Consider the following 20,906-nt stretch of genomic DNA (forward strand, 5'->3'; position numbering starts at 1 on the left):
CAAAAAAAAAAAAAAAAAAAAAAAAAAGAAAGTGTTGAAGGGAGGTGCAAGCACAGAATCAGAAAGCTACATTTTAAAAAGGAAACTTTTTGAGTAATAAAAATGAAAAGCTTAAAAAAGAGAGAAAACAGGGATGCTGTTATACAATGAGGATAAGGGGGCATATGCCTGGAAGGCAGGGAATTCTCCAGGGTTCCCCTTTGTCTTCCCAAGCCCAGGGATTAAAGTCAATTGAAAACTATAACAACCTAGTGAAGGTAGGACTGCAGATGGTCCAGATGGTTGGGGAAGGAAGGTCTGGGTTATTTTAGCAGGCAGGGAACTAAAATCAGCTGAGGTGCCTGCTGAGGACACAAATAATAGGAATGGGTGGTGGAAGAAAGTAGTTATAAATAAAGTGTGGCAAGGGGCTCATGCTCATGGAATTAATATTCTTTTTTTTTTTTTTTTTTTTTTGGGATGGGGAGGAGTCTCACTCTGTCACCCAGGCTGGAGCACAGTGGTGTCATCTCGGCTCACAGCAGTCTTTACTTCCTGGTTTCATGTGATTGTCCTGCCTCAGCCTCCCAAGTAGCTGGTATTACAGGCACGCACCACCATGCCCAGCTAATTTTTCTTTTGTATTTTTAGTAGAGATGGGGTTTTGCCATGTTGGTCAGGCTGGTCTCGAACTCCTGACCTCAAGTGATTCCCCCGCCTTGGCCTCCGAAAATGCTGGAATGACAGGCAGTAATGTGAGCCACTAGGTCTGCCTGGAATTCACATTTTGTCATGTTCCCTTCATTCTGAAGCAGTTGGCTTGATAAAACAGTTTACAGCCGGGCACAGTGGTGTGTGCCTGTAGTCCCAGCTACTCGGGAGGCTGAGGCTGTAGGTTGGCTTGAGCCCAGGAGTTCTGGGCTGTAGTGCACTGTGCCGATCAGGTGTTCGGCATCAATATGGTGACCTCCCGGGAGCGGGGGACCACCAGGTTGCCTAAGAAGGGGTGAACAGGCCCAGGTCGAAAACGGAGCAGATCAGTAGTGGGATTGTGCCTGTGAATAGCCACTGCACTCCAGCCTGGGCAACAGAGCAAGACCCCGTCTCTAAAAAAAACAAAAAACAAACAAACAAACAAAAACAGTTTACAGCCATGTAGCTAGCTGCAGAAATAAGAAATGTAATGAATATTTCTTCCCTTTTTTTCACATGAATATGCCTATATGAATAAAGTAGTTTGATTTTCTTTCCCTCTCTCATACTTTGCCTAACATGTGTTAATAGCAGATTAAATTTATATCAGTCTTTAAATTGTAGAATGCCAAAGGAAGAGTGTGAATTAGGTAGGAAAATGAACACCCTTCAAAAACTGAAAAGGAATTTTGCCTCGTCTTTCTGGGGAAAGAGTTAACGTGTTTTGGGTTGTACGTGGTACAGTTGTGTCATATTAGACAGAAAGATGACTTAGTTGTTATCTTTATTTGGAGGTTAAGCATGGTTTAAAACACGGGTGCCTTAATCCCGGCCTGCGGAGTCCAGGAATGGGAGTAGGAGAGATGATGGCTGGGAACTGTGGTAGTGTCATCATGGTGTTCACAGCAGGTAGGTGGTCATTTTGCTAATGGCTTGGTGAGAGTGGACAGTAATTAGGCTTTTGCACTTTGGAGGATGGCTCCAGCTAAGAGAAGCCGAAATGCTTCTTGGGTGAAAGGGCTTTTATTCTTTTTATTATTATTATTATTTTAGAGGCATGTTGTGGGGGAGGGGCTGATCTCAAACTCCAGACTTCTGGTGATCCACAACCCGGCCTCCCAAAGTGCTGGGATTATAGGTGTGAGCCACCGTGCCTGGCCAGGACTTTTATTTGTGCATCTTCTTACACCTGGCAAGTAAGCTGCCTGAGGTTCGGAGTGTCTCCTTCACAGAAAACGCCTAAGGTAGGGGCTTGGTATTTGCTGAATTAAAGGAAATTTGTCTTCTTACCTTTAGATTCGCAACACTTCAGAACTGACTGAGAGAACTTCCTCCATAAAATTGACTTTATAAATCTTTTTCTTGTCTTCTTCTTATTTTTTTTTTTTTTTTTTTTTGTTAGAGGCAAGGTCTAACTCTGTCTCCCAGGCTGAAGTGCCGTGCATGCAGCCTTGAACTCCTGGGCTCAAGAGATCCTCCTGCCTCAGTAAGTCACCAAGCCTGGCGAATTCATTCTTTCTTTATTTTTTTATATTTTATTTTTATTTTTTTGTAGAGAAGGGGGTCTTGTTCGATTGCCCAGGCTGATCGCAACCTCCTGGGCTCGAGTTATCGTCCCTCCTCAGCTTAACAAAGTGTTGGGATTGCAGGCATGAGCCGTAATGCCTGGCCTATAAATCTTTATTCAGCTTTGCAAACTTCTAATTATCAGATAATATAGTCAGGTCTAATTCATCATTTTACAAATAAAGTGGCTTCCTGACATTCCCCAGCTAAATAAATAATAAATAGATAAATAAATAAACTCAGGTGCCAAATTGAGAAGGGGTATACCATGGTGGCTTTGGGACGTACTGTGGCCACTTGGCGAGGCAGAACTACATTTCCCAGCATCCCCGCTTGGTATGTTTCTGGTTAGGCTGGGCCACAGGAGACATTCTTATGCAGATTTGGGGGCAGGAGCGAGGCAGCAGCCATTTTGTGACTAGTGTTACTGCTATCTGCTGGTTTACTTCCTTGGCTTGGCCCAGCAGCTGGACCTAAAACGGCTCCATCTTCACCCAAGTCCTTCTCCATCGTTTCCTACTTCTAGACTAGGCATGTGCTGAAAGAGGCAGCTTCTTCTGCAGGATGGCAGAAGGTCAAAGGTAGAGAGAATACCATCAAGGTCAAAGGTAGCGAGAATTGACAGGGTTTTAGTTTGCCTTTGTGGGTTCCAGCTGGTATTTGCTTTTCTCTATGACTTCCTGACTGCCTTCCTTGACGTCTTTAGGCTCCAGGATCAGGTGTGAAGATAACAGCTTTACAGGGATTGCTTAAGCAGTTCCCACAATTGTGTAAGATTATATATGGTGGGCCGGGTGCGGTGGCTCAAGCCTGTAATCCCAGCACTTTGGGAGGCCGAGGCGGGTGGATCACGAGGTCAAGAGATCGAGACCATCCTGGCCAACATGGTGAAACCCCGTCTCTACTAAAAATACAAAAAATTAGCTGGGCATGGTGGCGCGTGCCTGTAATCCCAGCTACTCAGGAGGCTGAGGCAGGAGAATTGCCTGAACCCAGGAGGTGGAGATTGCGGTGAGCCGAGATCGTGCCATTGCACTCCAGCCCGGGTAACATGAGTGAAACTCCGTCTCAAAAAAAAAAAAAAAAAAAGATTATATATGGTATATATGATATATAATATACATACCCTAGTGGGTTCTGCTGTGCTTCAGTTTCTTCTGTGCAAGAATCCTGACTGCATTATAATGATTTTATCTTTGGGTAAATGCATTATCTTCTTTGGATTTGCACTTCCGAAAACTTTATTGTTGAGAATGGTGTGTGGCAGATTGGTTACGTAGATTTTTATACTTTGAGAACTAAGTAAATCAAGGGTGTCCAATCTTTGGCTTCCGCGGGCCACATTGGAAGAAGAATGGTCTTGGGCCACATATAAAATAGGCTAACATTAACGATAGCTGATGAGCCAAAGGAAAAAAAAAACCTCAAAAAAAATCTGGTAATGTTTTAAGAAAGTTTACGAATTCGTGTTGGGCCACATTCAAAGCCTAGGCTGCACACATCCAATGGTTTGGACCAACTTGAACGAAACTGAAGTCACTGTTGCTGTGTTGCCCAGGCTGGAGTGCAGGGGGCATTCACAAGCACAATTATTTTCAGCTATATCCTTAACCTCCCGGGCTCAAGCAGTCCTCCTGCCTCAGCCTCCCTAGTAGCTGGGCCTATGTGAATTTTGAAGAACAATAAACTTGATCAGATAGTCAGTTTACATGTGTAAGCTCTTCACAATTGGCTAACATAAAAATTGCTGTGCTGGCCAAGTACTGTGGTTCATGCCTTGTAATCCTAGCACTCTGGAAGGCTGAGGCTGGTGGATCACTTGAGGCCAGGAGTTCGAGACTAAAAGTACAAAAATTACCTGATGGTGGTGGTGCACACCTGTAATCCCAGCTACTTGGGAGGCTGAGGCAGGAGAATTCCTGGTACCTAGGAGGTACGGGTTGCAGTGAACCACTGCACTCCAGCCTGGGTGACAAAATAGAGATATTTCTTAGATATTTCTACATATTTCTTAGAAATACAGAGATAAATGTCCAAAACAATAAATTTTGTTTTCCTACTCTTACTATATACCCACAAAGTGATAAATTGAACAAGTCGAGTACAGTAGTTGCCTCTGAGGGGCAGGAAGTGATGAAGGGGCAGGAGTGGAACTGTTTGTTGCTTTTGGTCTAAGCCTTTTTAGCATTTTTTGACCCCTAGACTAGCTGCATGGAATATTTTGATGAAAATAAACATTAGTTACAAAAAAAGTTTTAATGAAAGCAAAAACCATGCCATCTATTATAATAGGGTGGGCAAGAGGAAGGAAAATAGGAAAGGTTATCATTTGAGTTGGACAATAGACTTCAGTACGGGAGAGTTTCCAATACAAGCTGAAAGGAAGGTCAGGTTTGGGGAGGATTATGAAGCTGTGAGATTTCAAAGGATAAGAGAATGAGCTCTTCCTTCTTTAACAGTCATTTTCTACAGAAAGAAAATCTTGGCAACATATTCTCAGACTTCCCCCTCCTCTCACCTCTTTGCCTTCTCTTATCTATACTGTATTTATTGTGTTAAATGAATCTAAATCCCTGAAGTAATTGAAGCAAGATAATACTTTGAAGCAGCTCCTTTCAGAGCTGTGCTTCACAGAGTTCTGGGACTGGTATAGTAATGGCCACAAAAAATTATTTTCACTTAAAAAAAAACAAACAAAACTTCACTAGCAACTTGGGAGGCTGAGGGGGGAGGATCACCTGAGCTGGGAGGTCAAGGCTGCAGTGTGCTGTGATTGAGCCACTGCACTCCAGTCTGGGTGACACAGTGAGACCCTGTCTTAGAAAAAACAAACAAAAAAGCAAACAAACAAAAAAAACAGGCCAGGGGCGACTCATGCCTGTAACCCAGCACTTTGGGAGGCTGAGGCAGGTGGATCACTTGAGGTTAGGAGTTGGAGACCAGACTGGCCAACATGGTAAAACCCCATCTCTACTAAAAATACAAAAATTTCCCAGGTATGATGGCACATACCTGTAGTCCCAGCTACTTGGGAGGCTGAGGCAGGGGGAGGTTGAGGCAGGAGAATTGCTTGAACCCCAGAGGCAGAGGTTGCTGTGAGCTGAGATTGTGCCACTGCACTCCCAGCCTGGGCAAAGCAAAAGAGTGAGACTCCGTATCAAATAAAATTGGAGTATCTTCAATGGCAGAATAATTACTGGTTTTAAAATTACATGATATGAGAGAGCCGGGCGCGGTGGCTCAAGGCTGTAATCCCAGCACTTTGGGAGGCCGAGGTGGGTGGATCACAAGGTCAAGAGATCGAGACCATCCTGGTCAACATGGTGAAACCCCGTCTCTACTAAAAATACAAAAAAAATTAGCTGGGCATGGTGGCACATGCCTGTAATCCTAGCTACTCAGGAGGCTGAAGCAGGAGAATTGCCTGAACCCAGGAGGCGGAGGTTGCGGTGAGCCGAGATCGCACCATTGCACTCCAGCCTGGGTAACAAGAGCGAAACTCCGTCTCAAAAAAAAAAAAAAAAAAAAAAAATTACATGATATGAGAGAAAGTCCCAGCTTAAATGCCATTTACTACCCATAGTCTTTAGGTTTCTTTCCATTCTCCTTCCTTTCTGCTTTTCTTCTTTTCAGGTAACATGCTGAGAGATTTAGAGTCTTGCTCTGTCACCTAGGCTGGAGTGCAGTGGTGTAATCTCGCCTCACTGCAACTTCCACATCCTGGATTCAAGCCATCTTCCTGTCTCAGGCTCCCGAGTAACTGGGACTACAGGGGTGTACCACCATGCCCGGCTAATTTTTGTATTTTTAGTAGAGATGGGGTTTCACCATGTTGGCCAGGTTTGTCTTGAACCCCTGACCTCAGGTGATCTGCCCACCTCAGCCCCCTGAAGTGCTGGGATTACAGGCATGAGCCATCATGCCTGGCCTGTTTCTTGACAAAGAAGCTTGCTAGGATTTTTTTTTTTTTTTTTTTGGTGTGTTATGTTGAGGGTGAAATGAACGGATGAATGGTAGATGAATTATCCAAAATCAGTAATTGCATTAGACAAGCCACTGAGAAATAAGAGGAATCTATCACTTGCTGGTTCCTTGTGTGTTATGGGTCCACTAACTTTTGCCTTTATTTCGAAAAAGAAAACAGAAAGAACTCTAAGGTATTCCCTAGGTGTTCTATAAAATGTTTGCATTGAAATATATGACACCGGCTTTTCCAGTGGCAGTGCTGCACGGTGAGGATCTCTTATCTATGCCCATAGCCATGTGGGCCAAGAGCCTGCTGAAGTCCATACAGGTCTTTGGACAGAAGAGGAAGATGGCCACAGCCGTGGAGGCTGCAAAGGTGGGAGCGGCCTCATGAAAGTGAACAGGTAGCCCCTGGAGATGATGGAGCTGTGCACGCTGCAGTACAAGCTGCTGAAACCAGTCTGCTTCTGGGCAAGGAGTGATTTGCTGTCATGGACATACATGTCCTAGTGAAGGGTGATGGTCAGGTGGCTCAGATTTATGCTATCTGTCAGTCTGTCTCCAAAGCCCTGGTGGCCTATTACCAGAAATATGTGGAAGTGGCTTCCAAGGAGGTCAAAGGTGATCTCATCCAGTATGATTGGACTCTGATGGTGGCTGACCCCCGTCGCTGCAAATCCAGAAAGTTTGGAGGCCCTGGTGCCCGTGCTTGTTACCAGGAATCCTACTATCATGAGTATCAGTAACAGCCCATCATTGTGTAATAAATACCTATGTAATAAACAATGTTTGATTTAAAAAAGAAAACCTAAAACTAAACTAAAATAAATGAGTCAGGGAGACAGAGTGCTAGGGATGTGGCATTAGGAGAACTTGGGGGCAGCAGCATCCATGGAGGCTGAATGAGGTGGGGACTGTGAATGACCTACTAAAATATGAAAAGAAGTTTTCATCTGAGAAGGCAGGAGGCTCAGTGTCCAGGAGCCTGCAGTTTGAAAACATGTCATATCTGGCGTGAAGTACGTCCAATGATGTTCTCCAAGGCATCAGCCTGCCAAAGGGAGTTGCTATTCAAAAGGGGGAGGATCACCTGAAGTCGGGAGTTTGAGACCAGCCTGACCAACATAGAGAAACCCCATCTCTCTATATATTTTAGAAAAGTAAAAAAATATACAAAAGGGGGTAAAAGACAAACCAACCCACCCAACAGGGCTCTATACCTGGCTGAGGGCACTGCCAGCTCCTGGAATGTGAAAAGGCCCTAAGATACATGCAATTGCTGTGGGCAGAGCAGCCAGGCCAAGGAGCTGCAGAAAAGAGAAAGCCTCTGTCCTTCCTCCTTTTCCTCCCCTGGTCTAACTCCCCACCATCCCCATCTTTGCCCTCCCCCCACATACACTTACACTTAGCTCCTCGTCCTCAGGTCCCTCTGAATTCCTGGTTCTTTTTTTTTTTTTTGAGACAGAGTCTTGCTCTGTTTCCCAGGCTGGAGTGCAGCGGCACGATCTCAGCTTACTGCAAACTCTGCCACCTCCCCGCCACCCCGTTTCAAGCGATTCTCCTTTCTCAGCCTCCTGAGTAGCTGGGATTACAGGTGCGTGCCACCACGCCCGGCTAATTTTTGTATTTTAAGTAGAGACGGGGTTTCATCATATTGGCCAGGCTGATCTCAAACTCCTGACCTCATGATCCACCCACCTCGGCCTCCCAAAGTGCTGGGATTATAGGCCTGAGCCACCATGCCCCATTCGTAGGCCTTTTAAGTCTCCTTTTCAGTCATCTTCCCTCCAGGCAATTCCCCCTCAACATCCTCTCACCAGTTTACAGAAGCCCTCTTGATGAGACTTAGGAGATAGACAAGCGACTGGTAAGTTATCTCTCTGGATTATCTCTATTTTACTTGTATTTTTATTTATTTTTTTTCTCTGGCCTCTTCCATGTAAATAGATTATTTCTGCATATGAAAAACATCCAGTTTTGACTGATTCTTTTTTTTCCCAAAAGGTAATCAGTTATTTAATTAGATTTTTAGGACATTTAGAACACCAATTTGTGAGGAGAAATTCCATTTGTCAGGGCAAACGCAGATCGCAGGTAGCCCTGGAGCTGAGGAAAGCTTTGATTTTTGGTGAAATTTGTGAGTCCACAGCTTTCTGATCAATGTTGCGCTGCTCTGTAATCTCATGTTTCTCTTTTTCTGTGTTGAAGATCTCACCTTTCTGGCATCTGGGCTTCCGCAGCTGCTGTTGCTTAAAGTAAGTATCAGTAAGATGTTTCGGGATTTTTACATTGCTGATATCAATTTTGGTTGAGGTGGCAATGACAAATTTCTGGTGCATTCTTCATAGAGGAACTTGATTGAGGACCGGAAGTCCAGTAACAAGCCACCAGCCAGCTGCTTGAGGAAAACCACCTTCTTGCTCCTGCTGTGCCCAGTGAGGATGATCAGAATGGTCCCGGGGGTAATGCTGGTTCACAGTTTGCTCACGTACCGACTGAAGGGTTTTTTGCCATGGCTCAACAGCTTTCGAGGCACATCTTCAGTAGGATAATACTCAGGCATTTTGCGAAGTTTAACCACCCGGTACCGCAATTCTTGTCACCACCAACTGGTTTTGTAACAGTTGCAAGAAACTTCTTCTTCTTTTTCTTTTCAACCTTGGATTTAGCAGCTGAGTACTTCCTCTTGTACATGGCCTTTCTGGAATACATGGCAGATCGGGAGTACCTGCCAATTCCTCTGACAAGGACAGGATTGTGGCTGCAATGGGGCTTCCCCTTCTTGGGCTTTTTAGCCTTGAGGTTACCCTTTTTCACTTTGCCACCAGCATCAGCCTTCTTAGCTTCAGGTTTCTTCTCTTTAGTATCCAGCTTCTCAACGTTTTCACCGCCATCTTGCAAGATGGGAAAGAGAACTAAGGTTGGGCTGATTCTTAACAGCATTAATCTTGGAGTTTCAATTTTTCAAAATAACTCATCAAATGTTGTCATTGCTCCAGCATATGGTGCCATATAAAATGGTCAAATGAATGATATTTATGCAGGGAAGAAAGATGAAGTCAGGAGGCCTACTACATGGATCCACTTGTGTCCCCCTGTGAGGTAATGAATAAACTAAGGAAGCCCATGACTGAGCAGAGGGGCTGGACCTCTGCTCAGTCATGGGCTTCCTTTGTTTTTCATCAGTGTTATGTTTCAGTTTGATGGCAAAATCAGCCTAGAGCCCAGATCTCTAAATTTATAATTTCACAGTTTCAATCAAGCACATGAACTCAAGAAGTCAGAAAGAAAGGTTTGAATGCTGACTCTGCCTCTCACTATAAGTATGTGAATTTGCAGAAGTTACTTTACCTCTTTGAAACAATTTCCTTATCTGAGAAATGGGGGAATATTTGCTGGGAGGATTAAATAGCTAACCTGGCAAAAGGCCAGACAGAGTTTAATGAAGGGTAGCCTTCTCCCTACCTTCTTAGTCCTTGCTTGAGAGCTGGAACAAATTGTAAGGATTGCACAACTCCCAGATTCCCAGATCACATCAAGGTGGCCAAATCCTTATTAGGAATTTAAGCTCTTAGGCTTAAATTTTGCTTGGCTTAGTCATACTTACGAACTATGCTGAGATAATTCTACAAAACTCTCTGGAACTGAGTTCATTCCTCTGTGAGATGAAGAAATGACAGTCTATGACTTTAAGACACAAGGTTAGATAACAGCCAATTCATGTTTACAAAGTATATTGCTATCCAAGGATGAAAGTGCAGAGTCAAAACATATTTTTGGCTGGACATAGTGGCTCACGCCTGTAATCCCAGCACGTCAGGAGGCCAAGGTAGGCGGATAGCTTGAGCCCAGGAGTTCGAGACCAGCCTGGGCAATATAGCGAGACCCTGCCTCTGTTGTTGCTTTTTTTGTTTTGTCTTGTTTTGAGATGGAGTCTTGCTCCATCACCCAGGCTGGAGTGCAGTGGTGCGATCTCGGTTCACTGTAACCTCCACCTCCCAGGTTCAGTTGATTCTCCTGCCTCATCCTCTCAAGCAGCTGGGACTACAGGTGCGTGCCACCACACTGGGCTAATTTTTTGTATTTTTAGTAGAGACGGGTTTCACTGTGTTAGCCAGGATGGTCTCAATCTCTTGACCTCATGATCCTCTCACCTTGGCCTCCCAAAGTGCTGGAATTACAGGCATGAGCCCCCACACCCAGCCGTCTCTGTTATATTTTAAATTTAAAAAATGTTTAGGCTGGGCATGGTGGCTCATGCCTGGAATCCCAGCACTTTGGGAGGCTGAGGTATGCAGTTCACCAGAGGTCAGGAGTTCAAGACCAGCCTGACCAACATGGTGAAACCCCATCTCTACTAAAAATACAAAATTAGCCGGGCGTGGTGGCACATGCCTGTAATCCAGCTACTTGGTAGGCTGAGGCAGGATAATCTCTTGAACTCCAGAGGCGGAGGTTGCAGTGAGCCGAGATTGCGCCATTGCACTCCATCCTGGGCAATGATTTCGAAACTCTGTCTAAAATTAAAAAAAAAATTTTTTTTTAAATTTAGGCTGGGTACAGTGGCTCATGCCTGTAATCCCAATACTTCGGGAGGCTGAGGCAGGCGGATCACTTGAGGGCAGAAGTTGGAGAGCAGCCTGGCCAACATAGCAAAACCTTATCTCTACTAAAATACAAAAATTAGCCAGATGTGGTGGTGCGTGCCTGTAATATTCCATAATTTGACACAGATAATTAGGGCATCTTCTGTTCTTTTGACTATGAATCAATGGCTCTGTTCTCCCAAACACTTTCTTTCCATATCCCTCTTTAGGTGTTTTGATAGCTGGTCCAGAAGAGACATGGATTTCCATTTTCTTAACACTCATAAATTTAACCATTGTATTATATGTTATTCCAAAAATGCAAAAGAAAGGGATTCTTTGTAATAGAAGGTATATTGGATTTTGAGGGAGCTGATTTCATTCTCGTCCTTGATTTGCCATTATTGACAATGTGATCTTAGGTAACCTAAGTTCCTGTTAGCACTAGAATTTTAGGAAATGCAAATGAGTCTGTAAAAGGGAAGTAGCTCTGTTGAAAATTCACTTCCTTCCCTTTCTAATTGAGAAATTTAACAACCCCACAGTAATATTTTAATATAGACCCAAAACTGAAAGGAGATCTTCATTTTAATTGTCATTTTTTATCTTAGTCTGGCACTTAGCACACAGTAAGGCATCATTAAATATTCAGTGAATAGAGTGGCTTCTCATGAACATGAGACCAAGAAGAATGTTTCATTATGTAAGAACTCAATTCAAAGAGAATTAACTAAGCATCTGCTATTTGGCAGCTGTATTTCCCAGGCATTATAATTTTTTATCTTTCATAAAAATTGAGATAAGACCAGGTGCAGTGGCTCACACCTGTAATCCCAGCACTTTGGGAGGCTGAGGTGGGTGGATCATGAGGTCTGGAGGAGTTCCAGACCAGCCAGGCCAATATGGTGAAATCTTGTCTCTGTTAAAAATATAAAAAATTAGCTGGGCTTGGTGGCGTGTGCCTGTAATCCCAGCTACTCAGGAGGCTGAGGTAGAAGAATTGCTTGAACCCAGGAGGCAGAGGTTGCAGCAAGCTGAGATCATGCCATTGCGCTCCAGCCTGGGTGACAGAGCAAAACTCCATCTCAGAAAAAAAAGGTTAAAAAAATTTAGATAAATGGATATGACTTCTGTCTTTCATTAACTCACGACTTTGGGGAGAGATAACATGTATACAAAATTCAGTGTAATAGAAAAGTGCTGGAAGTCTTATGAGGAAGACTCTGCCTCATCCTGATTCTGTCACTTACCAGTTGTATGAATGTGAGAAAGTCATTTATACACTAGGACACCAGCTTCATCATCTGCAAAATAAGGCTATACCCCATGACCTGGCCTCTAAGGTCCCTTCAAGCTATGAGTCTAAAAATGAAATGCCTGTTCTTAAAAACTCCTAAATATTTATTAAAGATAATCTCTTTAATACACTTACTTTTGCATCTAAAGCTACTAAGCAAAGTCACACAATACAGTAGTGCTTATTATCTGGGAGGATACTTCCAAGACCCCAGGAGATGCCTGAAACTGCAGATAGTACTGAACCTTACGTATACTATGTTTTTTCTTATAGATACCTATGATAAAGTTTAATTAATTAATTAATTAATTTATTATTATTATTTTTTTTGAGACGGAGTTTCACTCATGTTACCCAGGCTGGAGTGCAATGGCGCGATCTCGGCTCACCGCAACCTCCGCCTCCTGGGTTCAGGCAATTCTCCTGCCTCAGCCTCCTGAGTAGCTGGGATTACAGGCACGCACCACCATGCCCAGCTAATTTTTTGTATTTTTAGTAGAGACAGGGTTTCACCATGTTGACCAGGATGGTCTCGATCTCTTGACCTCGTGATCCACCCACCTCGGCCTCCCAAAGTGCTGGGATTACAGGTGTGAGCCACCGCGCCCGGCCGACAAGTTCAATTTATAAATTAGGCAAGAAGCTAGGCATGGTGGCTCATGCCTGTAATCCCAGCATTTTGGGAAGCTGAGGCAGGCAGATCACTTGAGGGGAGTTCAAGACCATCCTGGACAATATGGTGAAGCGCCATCTCTACTGAAAATACAAAAATTATCTGGGCATGATGGCAGGCAGCCATAATCTCCGTTACTTAGGAGGCTGAGGCAGGAGAATCGCTTGAACCCAGGTGGCGGAGGTGATCGAGCCACTGCACTCCAGCCAGGGTGACGGGGGATACTCTGTCTCAAAAAAAAAAAAAAAAAATTAGGCACAGTAAGATAACTAATAATAAAACTAATAATAACTAGTAATAAAATAAGTATAACAATATGCAGGCATCACTACTCTTGCGTCTTGGGGCCATTATAAAGTAAAATAAGGATTACTATGATACCACAACAATTGACCTGTTAACTGAGATGGCTATTGAGTGACTCAGGGGTGTGGAGGGGATATAGCAGGGCAACACTAGAACAAGTGATGACTCCCATCACAGGCAGGATGGAGCAGGAAGACATGAGATTTTATTATGCTACTCAGAACTTCATGCAATTTAAAACTTACCAAGTGTTTATTGGGCCTGGTGCGGTGGCTCACGCCTATAATCCCAACACTTTGGTAGGCTGAGGCGGGTGGATCACAAGGTCAGGAGTTTGAGACCATCCTGGCTAAAATGATAAAACCCTATCTCTACTAAAAATACAAAAAAATTAGCTGGGCATGGTGGCACGTATCTGTAATCCCAGATACTCAGGAGACTGAAGCAGGAGAATCGCCTGAACCTGGGAGTTGGAGGTTGCAGTGAGCCGAGTTTATGCTACTGCACTCCTGCCTAAGGAACATAGCAAGACTCTGTTTCAAAACAAATTAAAAAAAAACTTATCAAGTGTTACTTCTGGAATTCTTCATTTAATATTTTAGGACCAAGAATGACTGCAGGTAACTGCACAGTGCCTCACACCTGTAATCCCAGCACTTTGGGAGGCTGAGGCAGGTAGATCACCTAAGGTCAGAATTTTAAGACCAGCCTGACCAACCTGGTGAAAACCTGTCTCTACTAAGAATACAAAATTTATCTGGGTGTGGTGGCGCACATCTGTAATCCCAGCTACTTGGGAGGCTGAGGTGGGAGAATTGCTTGAACCCAGGAGGCAGAGATTGCAGTGAGCCAAGATCACTCAGCCTGAGCAACAGAGTGAGACTTCATCTAAAAAAAAAAAAAAGGAGTATCCGGAAAAAAAAAAAAAAAAAAAAAAAAAAGGGAGAAAGAAAAAAAAAATTCAGTATTTAAAACAATATGGAAGCTTAAAAAGAAATTAAAAATAAATAATATAGAGGAGTGTTAGAAATTAGTCAGAAATTCCTCAGCCTAAAAAAACTATGACCTATATTCTAGCCAAGTAAAGATAGGAATAGCAGATCTTGCATTCAAATCCACTGCATCAGGACAAGACTGGCTGGCAGGGGTGAAATCTTGAGGAGAGATAGCCTGTGACCTGTCAGTAGGACTCTCTGAGACCCCTGGAAGAGGATTCAAATTCCAGCACATGTCATTGCACCAGAAGTGGGAAACAGCTAACTAAAAAGCCTGCCAAAAAAGCCAGCCTACTGGAGATAAGACTCAGGAAGCGTTTTCCAAACGAGAAACAAGAGTGAAGGAGGTCGCAGAAGAGAAATCCTGGAGTTTTATGCAGTTGGTGAGGATCATTGTTTCCTGCCTTGCAAACACTATGGAGTAGTCACAGGCAGGAAGCATCAGAAAAATGAAAGTGTAGAATTCCATTAGAGGAAGAAAAAAATGATTGATAGGAGGAAAATCTCCATCATTGAATGGAATATTCCATTTTACACAGATTTCTTCTGAAGGTCAAGGACTAAACTAAAGGACACAGCTTGCATGTAACTGCCCTGAGTTTGGGGGAAAGGAGAGCACCCAAATAGCTGGGACTATAGGTGTACCACCACACCAGGCTAATTTTAAAAAAATTTGCTAGAGATGAGGTCTCATTATGTTCCCCAGGCTGTCCTCTAGCTCCTAAAGTGATCCTCCCGCCGTAGCCTCCCAGGGTGTCAGGATTACAGGCCCGAGCCACCACACCCAGCCCCACGTTTACTCTTTCTGATACAATTTTCTGTAAGCCTCCAGCATTCTGGCCCAGGCACAGATGCAGAAAGATCTAGACTGGCTGTACTATTTTCCACACTTTGAGCCTTTTTGGGTACAGTTTTAAGCTAAGATCAAAGTATCATCTTTGCAAACTCAACGCTAATATTTCTCAAACCACGCTGTCAAAACATCCCACATAAAAAAATGTGAAATCAGGCCGGGCGCGGTGGCTCAAGCCTGTAATCCCAGCACTTTGGGAGGCCGAGGTGGGTGGATCACGAGGTCAAGAGATCAAGACCATCCTGGTCAACATGGTGAAACCCCGTCTCTACTAAAAATACAAAAAATTAGCTGGGCATGGTGGCGCGTGCCTGTAATCCCAGCCACTCAGGAGGCTGGGGCAGGAGAATTGCCTGAACCCAGGAGGTGGAGGTTGCGGTGAGCCGAGATCGCGCCATTGCACTCCAGCCTGGGTAACAAGAGCGAGACTCCGTCTCAAAAAAAAAAAAAAAAAAGTGAAATCAGGGAAAAAGTGAAAAATAAGACAGCAGAGTAAAAATGGGGCACTGTTATATACTTCATCCCCAGCAGTACTACCACAGCCAAAAGTGGTTGCCCTCAGAATTTTCCTCTGGGTCTTATTATTTTTCCAGCATATTCTACAATTATAAAAATACCTATTACTGTTTATTAATGTACATGCTTATGTGTATAAATTGTACTTGCCCAGCTGAATCCTGGGCAAATTACATACCCTTTCATTCTAGAGTCCCAGACTTAGTGTCACATATCCCGTGATTTGAAACTCCTGGCCTAGAATCCAAACCCTGCATAATTTTGGATGCATCCTCAGACTTGGCACGAAGAAGTTGTCAAAACAATGCAATAGCAGAGAGGTCCAAAAGGGGAAAACAGGCAACTCTTCTATTGCTTAAACAGTGCATGCTTTGCAAGCTGTTTTTTTAAATATTTTTTATTCATGTGTGTGTATGTGTGTGTGTGTGCGTGTTTTTTTTTTTTTGAGACAGAGTTTTGCTCTTGTTGCCCAGGTTGGAGTGCAATGGTGCAATCTTGGCTCACTGCAACCTCAGCCTCATGTGTTCAAGCAATTCTCCTGCATCAGCCCCGAGTAGCTAGGATTACAGGCATGCGCCACCATGCCCAGCTATTTTTTTGTATTTTTAGTAGAGATGGGATTTCATCATGTTCACCAGGCTGTCTCGAACTCCAGACTTTAGGCAATCTACTTGCCTCAGTCTCCCAAAGTGCTGGGATTACAGGCATGAGCCTCCATGCCTGGCATGTGGTTTTTGTTTTAAGTAAATGTTGCTTCCTTTTAGTTATAGGAAGGGGACATTTCCTTTCTTCTCTCATCAAGATACAGGTTCAAAAATAACCTGCAGGAATCCTTACAAATTTAAAATTTATTTAGAGGTTTATCTGCAACTTCAGAGCTCTATAGGGACGCATATCCTGAGAGCAAACCACTTGAATTGCTCAACAAAAAGACCACAATTGTGAACTGGATACATTCATGACATCAAGGGAAATATGCCTATAATGCCTGCAGGAATAATGAAAAGTTAATTATAGAAGAAGCCCAATCTTCTGCGATAGTAAGTATTGTGAAGAAAAGAAAAATGTTCAATGCCAAATGAAGTCAATATTACCTACGATGTAGTGAAAAGGGTTTTTTTTGCTTTATTTTTATTTATTTATTTACTTTTTGAGATGGATTTTCGCTTTTGTTGCTCAGGCTGGAGTGCAATGGCATAATCTCGGCTCACCACAACCTCTGCCTCCTGGGTTCAAGTGATTCTCCTACCTCAGCCTCCAGAGTAGCTGGGACTACAGGCACCCACCACCATGCCCAGCTAACTTTTTGTATTTTTAGTGGATACAGGGTTTCACCGTGTTGGTCAGGCTGGTCTTGAACTCCTGACCTGGTGATTCACCTGCTTCGGCCTCCCAAAGTGCTGGGATTACAGGCATGAGCCACCGCACCTGGCCTTGTTTCATATACATCTTATACGCATAGACTGAAGGTGATTTCATATAAGATTTTTAGTAATTTTATGCATGAAACAAAGTTTTGACTACACAACCCTTTTTTTTTTTTTTTTTTTTTGAGACGGCGTCTCACTCTGTCACACAAGGTTGGAGTGCAGTGGTGCGAACTCTGCTCACTGCAACCTCTGCCTCCCAGGCTCAAGGTTAAGCCCAGCTAATTTTTTGTATTGATAGAGACGGGGTTTCACCATGTTGCACAGGCTAGCCTCAAACCCCTGAGCTCAGGTGATCTGCCTGCCTCAGCCTCCCTCCCAAAGTGCTGGGATTACAGCTGTGAACCACCTCGCCCAGCCTGCACAAACTTTTGACTGTGACCTGTCACATGAGGCCAGGTGTGGAATTTTCCACTTGCAGCATCATGTTGGAATTCAAAAAGTTTCGGATTTTGTAGTATTTCAGATTCTCAGATTAGGGATGCTCAACCTGTATATGTATATGTGTGTGTATATGTATATCTCAGGGTAAAAAATGTTGGTAAAAATTATGGGTAAATTGGCCTTAACAAATAACTATATAACAGTGATGTCTTCTGAATAATTCAAGAATGAGATTCTAGAGAATGGGTTTTTAGTGGTTGGGACAGGTTTGTTTTTGAAATGAATGCTTTCCAGAACTTTTATTTATTTATTATTTTCGAGATAGGGTCTCACTCTATCTCCTAGGCCGGAGTGCAGTGGCTCAATCTCAGCTCACTACAACCTCGACCTTCCTGGACTCAGGTGATCCTCCCACCTCAGCCTCCTCAGTAGCTGGACTGCAAGTGCACGCCACCATGCCCAGCTAATTTTTGTATTTTTTTTGTAGAAACGAGGTCTCACCGGGCATGGTGGCTCACGGCTGTAATCCCAGCACTTTGGGAGGCTGAGGCAGGCAGATCACCCGAGGTCAGGAGTTTGAGACAAGCCTGACCAATATGGTGAAATCCTGTCTTTATAAAAAAACAAAAAAATTAAAAAAAAGAAAGAAAAAAAAAAGAAACGAGGTCTCACCTTATTGCCCAGGCTAGAACTCCTGGGCTCAAGCAATCCGCCTGACTCAACCTACCAAAGTGCTGGGCTTATAGGCGTGAGTCATCACACCTGGCCTTTTATTTATTGTTTTGATTATGCATATACTTAATGTTATTTCACAGCTTTTTGCCAATGCTTTATTTTCTCTGAGATTTTGATTTTTCAGCTCTGCAGTTAGCTAGGATTACTATCTATATAAATAGTACTGAATACGTATAATACTCTGTCAGGCCTGTTGTAAATACTAATACTCAAAACTGTGAAGTAGGTATTATTACTATCCCCATTTTCTAGATGAGAAGACTGAGGCACAGGGAGGCTAAATAATTTGTCTAAAGGCAGAACATGACTAATACAATTTTTTAAGTGGAGGGAACTAACACCAAGGTGTCAATGATGGTTTTTCAGAGTGTGGGGTTACAAAATTGTTAAGAGGATTGAAATGACAAGATCTTGAACTAAGCCCATGGTAGCTGAGCTGGAACAGGCAGGACAGACTCTAGAACAGTTTAAGAGAAAATATTGGCAGGACTTGTGGATAATCGGATGTGGGGATGAGGCAGAGCAATGAGGCTAGGAAGACTGGCCTCTGGCTGTGACTGAGTGGACATTTCACTAGGGTAGGAAATAAAAAAGGGGAGCAGACTGGGGAGAAATTATGTGCTCAGTTTTGACATTTTGAGTTTTATTGTAAGCATTTGAACATGAAAAGTTTAAACTTAAGACAGGCCGCGCATGGTGGCTCACACCTGTAATCCCAGCACTTTGGGAGGCCAAGGCAGTTGGATCACCTGAGGTCAGGAGTTCAAAATCAGCGTCCCCAACCTGGTGAAACCCGGTCTCTACTAAAAATACAAAAATTAGCTAGATATGGTGCTGCACACCTGTAATCCCAACTACTCGGGAGGCTGAGGCAGAAGAATCATTGGAACCCGGGAGGTGGAGGTTGCAGTGAACCCAGATCGTCACTTCACTCCAGCCTAGGTGACAGAGTGAGACTCTGTCAGGCCAGGTGTGGTGGCTCATGCCTGTAATCCCAGTACTTTGGGAGGCCGAGGCAGGTGAATCACCTGAGCTCAGGAGTTTGAGACCAGCCTGATCAACATGGCAAAATCTCATCTCAAAAAAAAAAGAGACTCCATCTGGCAGGGGGTGGGGAGGGGAGAAGAAAAAAAGAAAAAGTCACCACAATAATTCACTGTTGGACACTCAAGAACTGGTATTTCCCATGAATTTGTATAGTACAAGAAACAGGGATAATAGTAGTTGGTTAAAAGGATTTACTGGGACTGATATGTTGGTTTATGAGCTACAAGACTGCATTAGTTTTTCTTTTGTTCCAACTCTAAAAATTGAGCAACTAGCCCTAGTGCCTGATACAGAGTCCTCAAGAGATGTGTTGACTGAAGCTAACAAAGTGATTTATTTATTCATTGAGACGGAGTTTCACTCTGGTCACCTAGACTGGAGTGCAGCAGTGCAACTTTGGCTCACTGCAACCTCCGCGTCCGGGGTTCAAGCAATTTTCCTGCCTTGGACTCCGAGTAGCTGGGACTAGAGGCGTGCACCACCATGCCTGGCTAATTTTTTGCCTTTTTAGTAGAGACAGGGTTTCACCATGTTGACCAGGCTGGTCTCGAACTCCTGACACCCACTTCTGCCTCCCAAAGTGCCCGGATTACAGGCATAAGCCACCGCACCCAGCCTAACAAAACGATTTTTTTTAAAGAGGAGGGGCGATGTATCTTATATTTATTAAACTTTTTGCTATTTGAAGAATTAATACATTCATGCAAGGGAAAAGATTAAGTAAACATGTCCTACAGTGTTATCATTTGAAATCTCTTAAAAGCGGCTCTGCAACTCTTTCCCATGAGTATCTGCCACATATTTGAAATTCCCAGGTTTTTTTTTTTTTTTTTTTTGAGACAGAGTCTCGCTCTGTCTTGCGCAGGCTGGAGTGCAATGGCGCGATCTCAGCTCACTGCAATCTCCGCCACCCGGGTGTAAACGATTCGCCTCAGCTTCCCAAGTGGCTGGGATTACAGGCGTGTGCCACCATACTCGGCTAACTTTTGTATTTTTAGTAGAGATGGGGTTTCACCATGTTGGCCAGGGTGGTCTTGAGCTTCTCTGACTTTGCCATCCACCCACCTCGGCCTCCCAAAGTGCTGAGATTACAGGCGTGAGCCGCTGTGCCCGGCCTGAAATTCCCAGTCTTATATGCTCCAGTCCTTTGGAATAATGTTTAGGGTCCATACAAGAAGCCATTAAAATGCAAATATGTCATCTGTGACCAGGAACCAAGCTGGCATCTGGCAGACACTGACACATTTATCAGACTGATGTGTGGACAGCTAGGTGCCTCTCAGAGGCCTTAGGTCAGGTGGAGGAAGGGCCGATTCTGAGCTGACAGAGTAGGATCCACCTTGGCCAGCAGCCGGGATTCTGCTGACAACAAGCTCCTCCACAGCAGACCTGGCTGCAGGGACCAGCCAGGACAAAGGCAGTCCAGGGGAGGCCCCGCGGCGCCACGCGATCACGCCCGAGTCTCCTCGTTCCCCTCGGCCTTTCCTAAAACCTGGTGGCTCAGGTCCGAACAATCGCAGCTGGACAGATGGTCCACAACGTTGTGAATTTTCATCTTTTTCATCAGTGCCATCCTTCAGTTCCCGGCTATTTGTGGGCTGGGGAGTTGGCCAAATCGAGTAAAAATCGAAAATGTCTTTTTGTTCTTTTCGGTTCCGCCGGTTTAAATTCCAGGCAATCTTTAAGCTAGGAGGCTGATAAGTATTATTCTCTGCTTGCCCTTTTCAAAGGGACTACAGCTTATAAACTCCGTGTTAGAGGAGCCAGGCCTGTTAGACGCCACCGGTCTACAAGCACAGTCAGCAGATCCCGCCTCGGATCTCCCACTGCCAGGCCCCCAGGCAACGCCCGCACGCGCGCCAGGCCCAGGAGATCACGTCTCT

The 20,906-nt window shown here is 44.1% G+C and overlaps 2 pseudogenes across 1 annotated transcript; one reads left to right on the plus strand and one right to left on the minus strand.

Moving 5' to 3' along the window:
- The first annotated feature begins 6,187 nt into the window (after positions 1–6,187).
- Positions 6,188–7,656, plus strand: LOC116543325 (annotated as a pseudogene).
- A 960-nt stretch (positions 7,657–8,616) lies between these two features.
- On the minus strand, positions 8,617–9,309 carry LOC116543324 (annotated as a pseudogene). The gene has a single exon (XR_004265540.1). The product of XR_004265540.1 is annotated as a 60S ribosomal protein L6 pseudogene (transcript).
- Between the last annotated feature and the right edge of the window lie 11,597 nt (positions 9,310–20,906).

The sequence above is a fragment of the Sapajus apella genome, unplaced genomic scaffold (assembly GCF_009761245.1).
Source record: "Sapajus apella isolate SASKATOON/1434 unplaced genomic scaffold, GSC_monkey_1.0 scaffold186, whole genome shotgun sequence".
Classification (NCBI taxonomy): domain Eukaryota; kingdom Metazoa; phylum Chordata; class Mammalia; order Primates; family Cebidae; genus Sapajus; species Sapajus apella.